Source organism: Bubalus bubalis, chromosome 12 (assembly GCF_019923935.1).
Source record: "Bubalus bubalis isolate 160015118507 breed Murrah chromosome 12, NDDB_SH_1, whole genome shotgun sequence".
Lineage (NCBI taxonomy): Eukaryota > Metazoa > Chordata > Mammalia > Artiodactyla > Bovidae > Bubalus > Bubalus bubalis.
In genome coordinates, this window is record NC_059168.1 from 77,100,297 (window position 1) to 77,112,366 (window position 12,070).

Genomic DNA, 12,070 nt, shown 5'->3' on the forward strand with positions numbered 1-12,070 from the left:
ACCAAGTGGGCTTTATCCCAGGCATGCAAGGATTCTTCAATATCTGCAAATCAGTCAATGTAATACACCACATTAACAAATTTAAAAACAAAAACCATATGATTATGTCAATAGATGCAAAGAAAGCCTTTGACAAAATTCAACATCTATTTATGATCAAAACTCTCCAGAAAGCAGGAATAGAAGGAACATACCTCAACATAATAAAAGCTATATATGACAAACTCACAGCAAACATTATCCTCAATGGTGAAAAATTGAAAGCATTTCCTCTAAAGTCAGGAACAAGACAAGGGTGCCCACTTTCACCATTACTATTCAACATAGTTTTGGAAGTTTTGGCCACAGCAATCAGAGCAGAAAAAGAAATAAAAGGAATCCAAATTGGAAAAGAAGAAGTAAAACTCTCACTATTTGCAGATGACATGATCCTCTACATAGAAAACCCTAAAGACTCCACCAGAAAATTACTAGAACTAATCAATGACTATAGTAAAGTTGCAGGATATAAAATCAACACCCAGAAATCCCTTGCATTCCTATACACTAATAATGAGAAAACAGAAAGAGAAATTAAGGAAACAATTCCATTCTCCATTGCAACGGAAAGAATAAAATACTTAGGAATATATGTACCTAAAGAAACTAAAGACCTATATATAGAAAACTATAAAACACTGGTGAAAGAAATCAAAGAGGACACTAATAGATGGAGAAATATACCATGTTCATGGATTGGAAGAATCAATATCGTGAAAATGGCCATACTGCCCAAAGTAATTTATAGATTCAATGCCATCCCTATCAAGCTACCAACAGTATTCTTCACAGAGCTAGAACAAATAATTTCACAATTTGTATGGAAATACAAAAAACTTCGAATAGCCAAAGCTATCTTGAGAAAGAAGAATGGAACTGGAGGAATCAACCTACCTGACTTCAGGCTCTACTACAAAGCCACAGTTATCAAGACAGTATGGTACTGGCACAAAGACAGAAATATAGATCAATGGAACAAAATGGAGTGCCCAGAGATAAATCCACGCACATATGGACACCTTATCTTTGACAAAGGAGGCAAGAATATACAATGGATTCAAGACAATCTCTTTAACAAGTGGTGCTGGGAAATCTGGTCAACCACTTGTAAAAGAATGAAACTAGAACACTTTCTAACACCATACACAAAAATAAACTCAAATGGATTAAAGATCTCAACGTAAGACCAGAAACTATAAAACTCCTAGAGGAGAACATAGGCAAAACACTCTCTGATATACATCACAGCAGGATCCTCTATGACCCACCTCCCAGAATATTGGAAATAAAAGCAAAAATAAACAAATGGGACCTAATTAAACTTAAAAGCTTCTGCACATCAAAGGGAACTATTAGCAAGGTGAAAAGGCAGCCTTCAGAATGGGAGAAAATAATAGCAAATGAAGCAACTGACAAACAACTAATCTCAAAAATATACAAGCAACTCCTACAGCTCCACTCCAGAAAAATAAATAACCCAATCAAAAAATGGGCCAAAGAACTAAATAGACATTTCTCCAAAGAAGACATACAGATGGCTAACAAACACATGAAAAGATGCTCAACATCACTCATTATCAGAGAAATGCAAATCAAAACCACTATGAGGTACCATTTCACACCAGTCAGAATGGCTGCGATCCAAAAGTCTACAAGCAATAAATGCTGGAGAGGGTGTGGAGAAAAGGGAACCCTCTTACACTGTTGGTGGAATGCAAACTAGTACAGCCACTATGGAGAACAGTGTGGAGATTCCTTAAAAAACTGAAAATAGAACTGCCTTATGATCCAGCAATCCCACTGCTGGGCATACACACTGAGGAAACCAGAAGGGAAAGAGACACGTGTACCCCAATGTTCATCACAGCACTGTTTATAATAGCCAGGACATGGAAGCAACCTAGATGTCCATCAGCAGATGAATGGATAAGAAAGCTGTGGTACATATACACAATGGAGTACTACTCAGCCATTAAAAAGAATACATTTGAATCAGTTCTAATGAGGTGGATGAAACTGGAGCCTGTTATACAGAGTGAAGTAAGCCAGAAAGAAAAACACCAATACAGTATACTAACACATATATATGGAATTTAGAAAGATGGTAACAATAACCCTGTGTACGAGACAGCAAAAGAGACACTGATGTATAGAACAGTCTTATGGACTCTGTGGGAGAGGGAGAGGGTGGGAAGATTTGGGAGAATGGCATTGAAACATGTGTAATATCATGTATGAAACGAGTTGCCAGTCCAGGTTCAATGCACGATACTGGATGCTTGGGGCTGGTGCACTGGGACAACCCAGAGGGATGGTGTGGGGAGGGAGGAGGGAGGAGGGTTCAGGATGGGGAGCACATGTATACCTGTGGCGGATTCATTTTGATGTTTGGCAAAACTAATACAGTGTTTCAGGTTTAAAAATAAAATTAAATTAAAAAAAATAAAATATAAACAATGTGATAAAAATTTAGGTAAAATACTTGAACAAACATTTCATAAATGAAAGATGCAAAAATGTCCAACAAGAAGAGGTGTTAAACAACATTAACATCAAGGAAATGCAAATTTAAAAATCACTGCACAAACACTATAATGGCTAAAAAAAATTTTTTAAACACTGAAAATAACAAATATTGCTGAAGTTTTGGAGCAACTGGAGATCTCCTACTAGTGAGAATATAAAATAATTCACCATCTTTAAAGAACTTTTGCAGATAGGGGTCACCCTATCTGCAAAAGTTAAGTGTACATGGACCCTACGACTCAGTAATTCTATCTCCAGGTTTTTACCTAGAAGAAATAAAATACATGTCCATAGAAGACCTATAATAGCCTTATTCATAAATAGTCAAAAACTACAAACAGGTCAAAAATTCCTCAATAAGAATATTGATAAATTCTGGTATACGCCTACAATGGAATAGCAACAAAAAGTACAAACTAATACATCAACATGGATGAATTTCAAATACATTATGTTAAGAGAGAGAAGTCAATCACAAAACGTACATGCCTTATATGCAGATGAGATCAAAGAACAGGCAACAATCAAATGATGGAAATCAGGACACTGGGAGCTTGTGGATTGGAAAGGAGAAAAAGAGTTCTCTGAGGTGAAGATGATATTCTGCATCTTATTTTGGCTACTGGTTATATGGGTATCTACTTTTGCTTTATTGACTATGCCAAAAACCTTTGACTGTGTGGATCACAACAAACTGTGAAAAGTTCTTAAAGAAATGGGAATACCAGGCTACCTGACTTGCCTCCTGAGGAATCAGTATGCAGGTCAAGAAGCAACCTGTATGCAGGTCCAGTTAGAACTGGACATGGAACAACAGACTGGTTGCAAATCGGGAATGAAATATGTCAGGGCTGTATATTGTCACCCTACTGATTTAACTTATATGTAGAGTACATCATGAGAAATGCTGGACTGGAGGAAGCACAAGCTGGAATCAAGAATGCCAGGAGAAATATCAATAATCTCAGATATTCAGATGACACCACCCTTATGGCAGATAAGCGAAGAAGAACTAAAGAGCCTCTTGATGAAAGTGAAAGAGGAGAGTGAAAAAGTTGGCTTAAAACTTAACATTCAGAAAACTGAGATCATGGCTTCTGGTCCCACCACATCATGGCAAACAGATGGGGAAACAGTGACAGACTTTCTCTTTTTGGGCTCCAAAATCACTTCAGATGGTGACTGCAGCCATGAAATTAAAAGACACTTGCTCCTTGGAAGGAAAGTTATGACCAACCTAGACGGCATATTAAAAAGCAGAGACATTACTTTGCCAACAAAGGTCCATCTTGTCAAAGCTATGTTTTTTCCAGTAGTCATGTATGGATGTGAGAGTTGGACTATAAAGAAAGCTGAGTGCTACAGAATTGATGCTTTTGAACTGTGGTGTTGGAGAAGACTCTTGAGAGTCCGTTGGACAGCAAGGAGATCCAACTAGTCCATTCTAAAGGAAATCAGTCCTGAATATTCATAGTAAGGACTGATGCTGAAGCTGAAACTCCAATATTTTGGCCACCTGATGTGAAGCACTGACTCATTTGAAAAGATCCTGATGCTGGGAAAGATTGAAGGCAGAAGGAGAAGGGGATGATAGAGGATGAGATGGTTGGATGGCATCACTGACTCAATGCACATGAGTCTCAGCAAGCAAGGGGAGTTGGTGATGGATACAGAAGCCTGGCATGCTGCAGTCCATGGGGTTGCAAAGAGTTGGACACAACTGAGCGACTGAACTACATGGGTATATATGAATGCCAAAATTATTCAAAGTGAACACTTAAGTCAATGCATTTTATTTTATGCAAATCATACCTTCAAAATTGAAAGAGAGAGAGAAAAGAAGGAGGAAGTAGAGGGGAAGGCAGGGAGTGATGAAAGGAGAGATGGGGAGATGAAGGGAAGGAGGAAGAGCTGAATGGAGGGAGGAAGAAAGGATGGCAGAACAGTGAAAACAGATCATATGCCAATATTTGAACACAAATGTGCCAAATCAATTAAGAATAGACTTTTCAAAATTCACATATTTTGAAAAGTATTGGATTTTTTCAAGGAACGAACATTGTTACACATTTTCGAAGTTAACTCACCTCTACATTTCCAAGAAAATTAGCAAACCAACTGCTCTCTTCACATGCGGTTAGAGCACAATCCATGGAAACTGAATTTTTAAAATACATATTGAGGTCTTAAAAATCAGATTGCTGGCTGAATTCTATGCCAAAATGATTGATTATTTCAAGGTTTATGGTTCTACACAGCAGGGCCTGTGCCCTCTGCTCAGGTACCCAGTAGACAACAGAGCTTCTTTCTAACCCCAGCAGGATGTAGAAAGTTTCCTCAAGAACATGAATTCAAAAGTCCTGTTAAGAAGTTTCTGGAAACATCCTAGTCTACAAATTAAAATTTCAGCTTCGGCAGGCTCTCCTCTCTCATCCTTTCATCCCTTAAGAAAGAAACTCAACAGTGAGGACCCTGAGCTCTTGGAGAGGTTCTGTTTTTGAAAGTAAATACCAGGTTTAATTACTTGGAGGTCATTTATGTTAGCCTCATCATTCATCCTTTGGCAGATAATCTAAGGAAATTAGGAGATTTGCTTGAAAAGAACATGTGGATTAGTATATGAAAGCAAGGTGAAGGCACTCTTCATTCTAACAGAAGCAGCCACTTATTTCTCTATGGTGGTTTTTGTTTTTGTTTTTTAATTTATATTTCCAGGAAATGATAAATAGGCAGGAAGTCTGGCTCAGAAAGCATATTTGAGGGCATGCCTTCTCTGAAAACTAGATACAGTCTGTAGCCAAATACTGATGGGACAAGTTGTATCTCACTTAATCTGATAAATAGATCTGGAGATCCAAGCCCTTCTCTTATTTTTATTAAGAGAAGGGCTCTCTTCTCATTATTTTTCTCTAAATTTGTTTATTCCTCTTTCAATCTCCCAAGAAGATGGAACAGGAAAATTTTTTTGGTAATGTTCAAGTTAATATGACATTGCACTGATTTATTTAGTTTTGGTCTTTTTGAAGACACAGTTTGAATTAAGAGTCCTTTCCCTCCTTACTTCTTCCCTGGGATGACAGCCAAATTTCAGGGGATTTCTCCAGTGCTTCTCCAGTGCCCAGAAATTATCAGGGAGATGAACTTCACCCGAGCCTACCCCAGGAACTTGATTGGTGTTCCCTGAGATACAACTTTTCCCATCAGTATTTGGCTACAGACTGTATCTAGTTTTCAGAGAAGGCATGCCCTCAAATATGCTTTCTGAGCCAGACTCTTCCTGCCTTTGCACTCACTGTCCACACTACCAGACTGTGGCTTTGTCCCTCTCCCGGGTGCTAAACCCCTAGGCCACCAGATATCTCCCTCAGCTAACTTCTGCCCCTGCTCCGAAGTGAACATAACTGGTTTGGCTGTGTTCCTTTTCTTTTTCCTTTTTCTTTGAGGATCTTCTTCACTGTGCGAGCCATGTACCTTGATGATAGGTAAAGTAATGTAGTGTAAAAATAGGATAGAGGTTTAAAGTCAGGCTCTCAGAGATACAGTCACTATGATTACAAGATTTAGTAAGTGAAGATTATTGACTGAAACCAGAGGCACCAAATGTGTGACCTTTCAAACTATTTATTCAGACATGTGTTAACCAGATGTGTACAATGTGACAGGCACTATTCTAGAAGCTGGAGCCACACGGCACAATGATAAGACAGACATAATCTCTGCCCTCTGGGAATTCACCAATTGGAAGGGGAGCCAAAGAGTGGACAGGTGATTCCACGTTTTGCCTTGTTTTGGCGAAGAGGACATGATGTGGACCTAACTCTTGGGGGAAAGGGGAACACTCGATATTGTTCTCTCCTCCTGGCTTTTTATTAATTAATCACAAAATATTTTTTATACTCCATACAATGTGCTCAGAATTATACTAGGCATTGAGATTCTTAGATTTGAAACTCAGAAGGCCAAACTTAGGCCATAGAAATGGTGATCCTAATTACAATATAAGTACCAATAAGACTTTAATTCAGACATTGGCTAATTTGTTATCCCTGCTGCTCAAAAACAAATATAAATGTGCTTTGCTCTCTGCTCAATTGCCCTCAGTTCCGCCTTTCCACTGAGATTTCTCAGCAGCATCTACCTGTGACACTCACTCAATAAAGAGGTGACAGCGGTGAGAAGTTGGACTAAACTTCTAATCAGTTCATAGCCAGGCACAGTCAGCCTTCTGGTTCAGACTTAACCAGTGCCCAGACAAGAGTGCGCTGCAGATCAAAATGCAGCAGTTCCAAAGGTAGTGACCCCCCCGCCCCTTTGAGATGTTAGTCTGCTTCCTGGGCACAGGGTCAAGGTCATTTTCCCATAGTAAGACCAAGGCAACTCCTTTTCGGTGCTCACACTCTTCACAGCTGCTGTTGACGTCCCATGGTGCCTGCTCCAGAGGTCAGGCTGCAACTTTCGATTCACACCATTTGATTAAAAAAACCAGAGATGTGTTGCCCTTGGAAATAGGCTGCAGTAAAAATAGATCAAAATAGCCAGTGTCTCCAGGAAAGCTCAGGTTATTGTCTCTTTATCCAATTTCTTTAAATTTGTGAAGGCAGGAAGAGCTCTGGGTCTCAGAAGAAATTGTACAGCTAAGAGTAAATTTAATAATATAAACTTTTCTTCTGCACAATCATAGTGACTCACAAAAATCTGAACGCACTAAGCATTTAAGGTTGTGACATCCTGGGGAAAAGCAAGAAGTTGGAACTCATATTTATCTTTCCATAATTAGACTTTGCTCTAGCTGTCACAAGGAACAGCGCAGTGCTCTGACACACCACCAGCATTCAAATTGGGAGCGATGCTAAAAATGAAGGCAGATTCCACTTTCAAGCAAGCGGATCAGTTTGGAGCAATATCCCCAAAGAAGGCATGTCATTCAGAGTGTTGTTTAAACTCAATGGTTTCTTTGGAGTTACTTCCACCTCTCAGGCAAACCCATCAACTTGAAAGAGACACGGGTTGCACATTAAATATCTCCAAAGACCTTTCTGGAAAGAGAGATTAATGTGAGTGGTCATTAAAAGCTGTGTCAGGGCCTGGTAAACACGGGCTCCATGCAGAGTTTACAGAGCAATCCATCAATCAGCAACTATCCTGGAGGGCCTGTTCCAAAGGCAGTGGGAGCCACAGAAGGTCCTTGACCAGATGACTGGCATATGGAAAAGGCTGTCTGTCTTACGGAGATGATGAGTTAGCAACGAGGGCAGCTGGAGGGGAAAGCCAGTTGGAGGACAGTGTGATGAGTAGGAGCATTCTGATGCTAATCCAGGCAGGTAATAGTGGATATGGACTGTGTGACTATCAGAGGCTTTGAAAAGCAGAAAGAACAACCCGATTAGTGTTAAATAAAATACAGGGACCTGAAAAGGTGAAGGTAGGTCGGGAATGCAGACCACCACGTCCTGGAAATAAAGGAGCCTGTGCAAGGACCAGTGGTATAAAAGTTGGACTTAGATCATTCCCAGGCAAGGGGCGGCAGGGAGATGATGCAGACATTTAGGCAATGTCAGAGCAACCTGAAGAATGAGGAGTCTACAGGGGTCTTTGAGAATGAGCTACAGTTGCCTCATTCTCAGAGGTACAGAGACCACACTGTGACTGCTCCAGCCTACTCCTGCATTCCACACCCCTCACCGCCCACTGAACTGCTCTCCCCTTAGTAACCCCAGGTCTCAAGGCAGCTTCTGCAAGCCTCCTTCTAATTTTTGGCTGCAGGCTCCTGTGTTGAATCTAAGGCAGGGCAGAGGAAGTCAGCTGTGCACAGAGCCATTCCTATCTGCATATCCCGGGCACTCCCAAGGGAGGACAAACACAAAGTGTTTGGGGAATGTAAACATGTTAACGGGACAGTCATCTATCAAGGCCACAAGAAGTACTGTGGATCCATGAAGGCAGAATTAGCAGCTGAGATGACTGCCCCAGAAGTGTAGCACAGAGACACAGGGGCATGGGGACACAGAAAATAAATCAGGGAGGCGAAGAGCAAACTTTAGCTTTTCACTGTGGAGCTCTTTTCCTGCAGAGTTAGGCAGAGCAGAATCAAGAGTGCACTTCAGTTAATTTGGGGTTGCTACTAGGATCCATCTTATCCTCTGCACTATATAACATTATCTGTCATTATGCTTATTCTGTCCATGTCAAGTCATTGCTGTTGTTTAATCTAACAAATGTTTATCACGTGCTCTGTTACATAGCACTCAGCTGGGTGCTCAGTGGGGCCCGGTAAGGGTGGAGGATGGGTGAAGGGAAGTGGGGAGGGCGGAGTAAAGGAGGAGGCAGGGTGCTAAGGAGGGAAGGTTGGTTCAAGGCTCCTGGCTGAGTCCTTAACGTCAGGGTTTGAAAGAGTTCAATTCTCAAAGTCCACCATGGCAATCAAATGGACAATCGAGAAACAGGTGAAGACTGGAGATGGGAGAACAAGCTAAATGAAGTTCCACTGGAAAATAGTACAGAATCAAGAAGACAGAATCAAGCAGATCCTGAGATCAGAGAGTGGGGGTCACAGGTAACAAAGCCCTCTCATGCAGGAAAGGGGAATGAACCAGGGCAGACAATAACCCTGGGCCTTCCCTTCAGCTCATAAAGGACGTCAACAAAGCCTCCAGGGCCTCAGTCTTCCCAAATGTCCAGGAATTGAGGTGAGCTGCATACTTCCTGTCACTCCAGGCTAGCCCTGACTTCTATCACTCTGTTTTGCAAGAAAGCAGAGCTCCATTCTTTTTTTTTTAATTTTATTTTATTTTTAAACTTTACATAATTGTATTAGTTTTGCCAAATATCAAAATGAATCCACCACAGGTATTGACACCATTCCTACTGACATTCATTCTCTGCTCCCAAAGGACACTTTTCATTTCATCTTTGCCATAAAGGTGTTTTTTTTTTTTTCCTGATACATGAAAATGTGATGATTCGCCATCTACTCCAAGTCCTACCTATCTTCCCATAAGTGAAATCATTAATTAAATCCACCCTAGAACTCGCCTCCACTGCCCTTCAAAAAGAGATCCATTGCTAGAGCGAGTGGTCTACAAGCATCCATCACTTCACAATGCAAACTTTCTCGGTGGTCCCTGGGGAAGGGGAAGTAGAGGAAGCACAGCAAGGGCTGATTCCTCAGGTGAGAGCCAGAGCATCTTAAGTCAGATATGAACTCCCCTGGCAATATGTCCTTTCTGAATTGGTTTGCGCACATTAAGAGAGAGCACATCTTCCTTATGTTACTTCATCATGAGCCTGACAACAGAAACCTGAGAACCAAAACAATACAACTGAGTGATCAAGAGCCCTCTATCTGTCTCTTGACTGATCAGAGCCCTTTGGTGGGGCTCAATCTTTCTCTAGTCCAGGGGCCCCCAACCTCCAGAATCTCATGCCTAAGGATCTGAGGTGGAGCTGATACAGTAATAATTGAAACACAGTGCACAGTAAGGGTGATGTGTTTGAATCATCCCGAAACCACTCCCCAACCCAGTCCATGGAAAAACTGTTTTCCGGGAAACCAGTCCTTGGTGCCAAAAAGGTTGGGAACTGCTGCTCTCGGCTACCTGTAGGTACTTCCGCCACTTAACCTCGTCAGTCAAGTGCAATTACTTCTCTGTGAAATATTCCAAGGACAAAGACCACGTTCAAATCGCCTCTGTACTGCCAGGGCCTAGCGCAGTATGTGGCACTGAGTAGGTACCCAATAAATACATGCATAGGCACCCAGTGAACAAGCAAATGAATAAACGCAGCAAGTGGGTAATGTCCTGGTTTAATAGGTCACCAATGGCTACTTTAGAAATTCAACAACGTGCTATTGGATTGTTCTCTGCCAAAGAGCTCATCTGTGTGCTTCACAATTATTTCTAAATGGTGTATGTGTGATAGTGAGCCTCACAGCATGCCAGATTGCGGGCCGTCAACTCAGTTAATTCACACAACAACCCTGTAGACACTATCATTATCTTCATTTTATAGAGGAGGTAACAGACACTAGGGGGAGGGCTATAAAATGCTCACAGTTATGTCCTAAGCCTGATTTTGAAAATCCAGAGGCATCCAACTCCAGATCTTGTGTTCTACACCACTACGATATACGCGTCTCCAGAGGCAGTTTACAGAACAGGTCAATGTCCCAGTATGTGCTGCCTCACAGAAGACTTTATGTTGATGAATCAGAGTCATCAATCAAAAGGTCACCAAGCCAGCATATTGTCCAAAGTCTTCCAATGACTTGCTAGGTGATCAGGATAAAACACTTATTTTTTGAATCTCAGGCTCTTTGTTGGCAAATAATGGGTATTAAACTCTGAAATCTCTTCCCAGAATATATTATGACTCTAATAGGCTATGTGTTTTAACACAATTTTTTCCCCTCTATCAGCTTTTTCTCACCATCCACATTTCCTGTCACCGTTCCCTGCAAATGCAGACATGCTTTTCAGTTTCAAAAAAGGAGACAACAGTAAAAACTTTGGGCTAAGTGGAGTATGAAAATGAACAGCAGAGGACTGTTAACTGAGTTTGACGTTGGAGGTGACATTGCTAATTTTCTACTGCGTCTTCTGTCTTTATGAAATGCACAGAATGACAGAATATCTGTCAAGGAGTGGCAGAATTCCCTGTCTTATCACAGATCTGTGCAAATTTAAAAGCTATGCAGAAGGTCAGTGAAAAAGAAGGAAAAGGAAGGGTAATGTATACGAGGTAAGAATTGGAGCCAAAAAAGAAGTTTAAGTGGGTTTCTATGGTATAAAAGAAAGGAATCAGAAATATGAAATAAATATTCATTTAGAAAACAAGATGCCACCTGACCCTCTGGCTTATAAGATTTTGGAAAATAATAGTAAATCAGTGAATAATGCTGGGATTTACTTATGCAATTCAGTTGATTGGCTACTACCATCAGTCTTTTCCTAAATGCAAAATGCTGGGTGATTCTAGAAAGGATGTAGGAGAAACATCAGCTGTATCCTGCCCTTTAGAAGCTCATAATCTCATTGGTAAAATTGCATGAAGACATGAGATAAACAAAAATTTCATAAAGTACACAATGCAGTATTCCTGGACCCAGCACTGGACCCAACAAAAAGTAAGTATTCAAACAAGCGTTGAATGGCACTGAATTCAAATGGAAACTAGCGCAGTACCAGTCCCCAGATGGGAAGATTAGAGGATAAACTGGTCCCGAAGGATTTCACAGAGATGAGCAAGTTACCCGGGACTTTCAAGGGTGGTTAGGATTACAGATCAGATGATCTTTAACATATTTAGACAAATATCTCTTAGGACTTATGGCTTTTTTTTTAAACCATAGTCAATAAAGTTTAGAAATGTCCACCTTTCACTTGACATCCAAACTGTACCTAACTTAGGACAGTTCAAGTGCAAAATACTGAGAGCATCACTCATCTATGAGACTTGGGTGGCAAGATGTACAGGCAGATTTCCAAGTCATCTTCAGTTAGAAAGC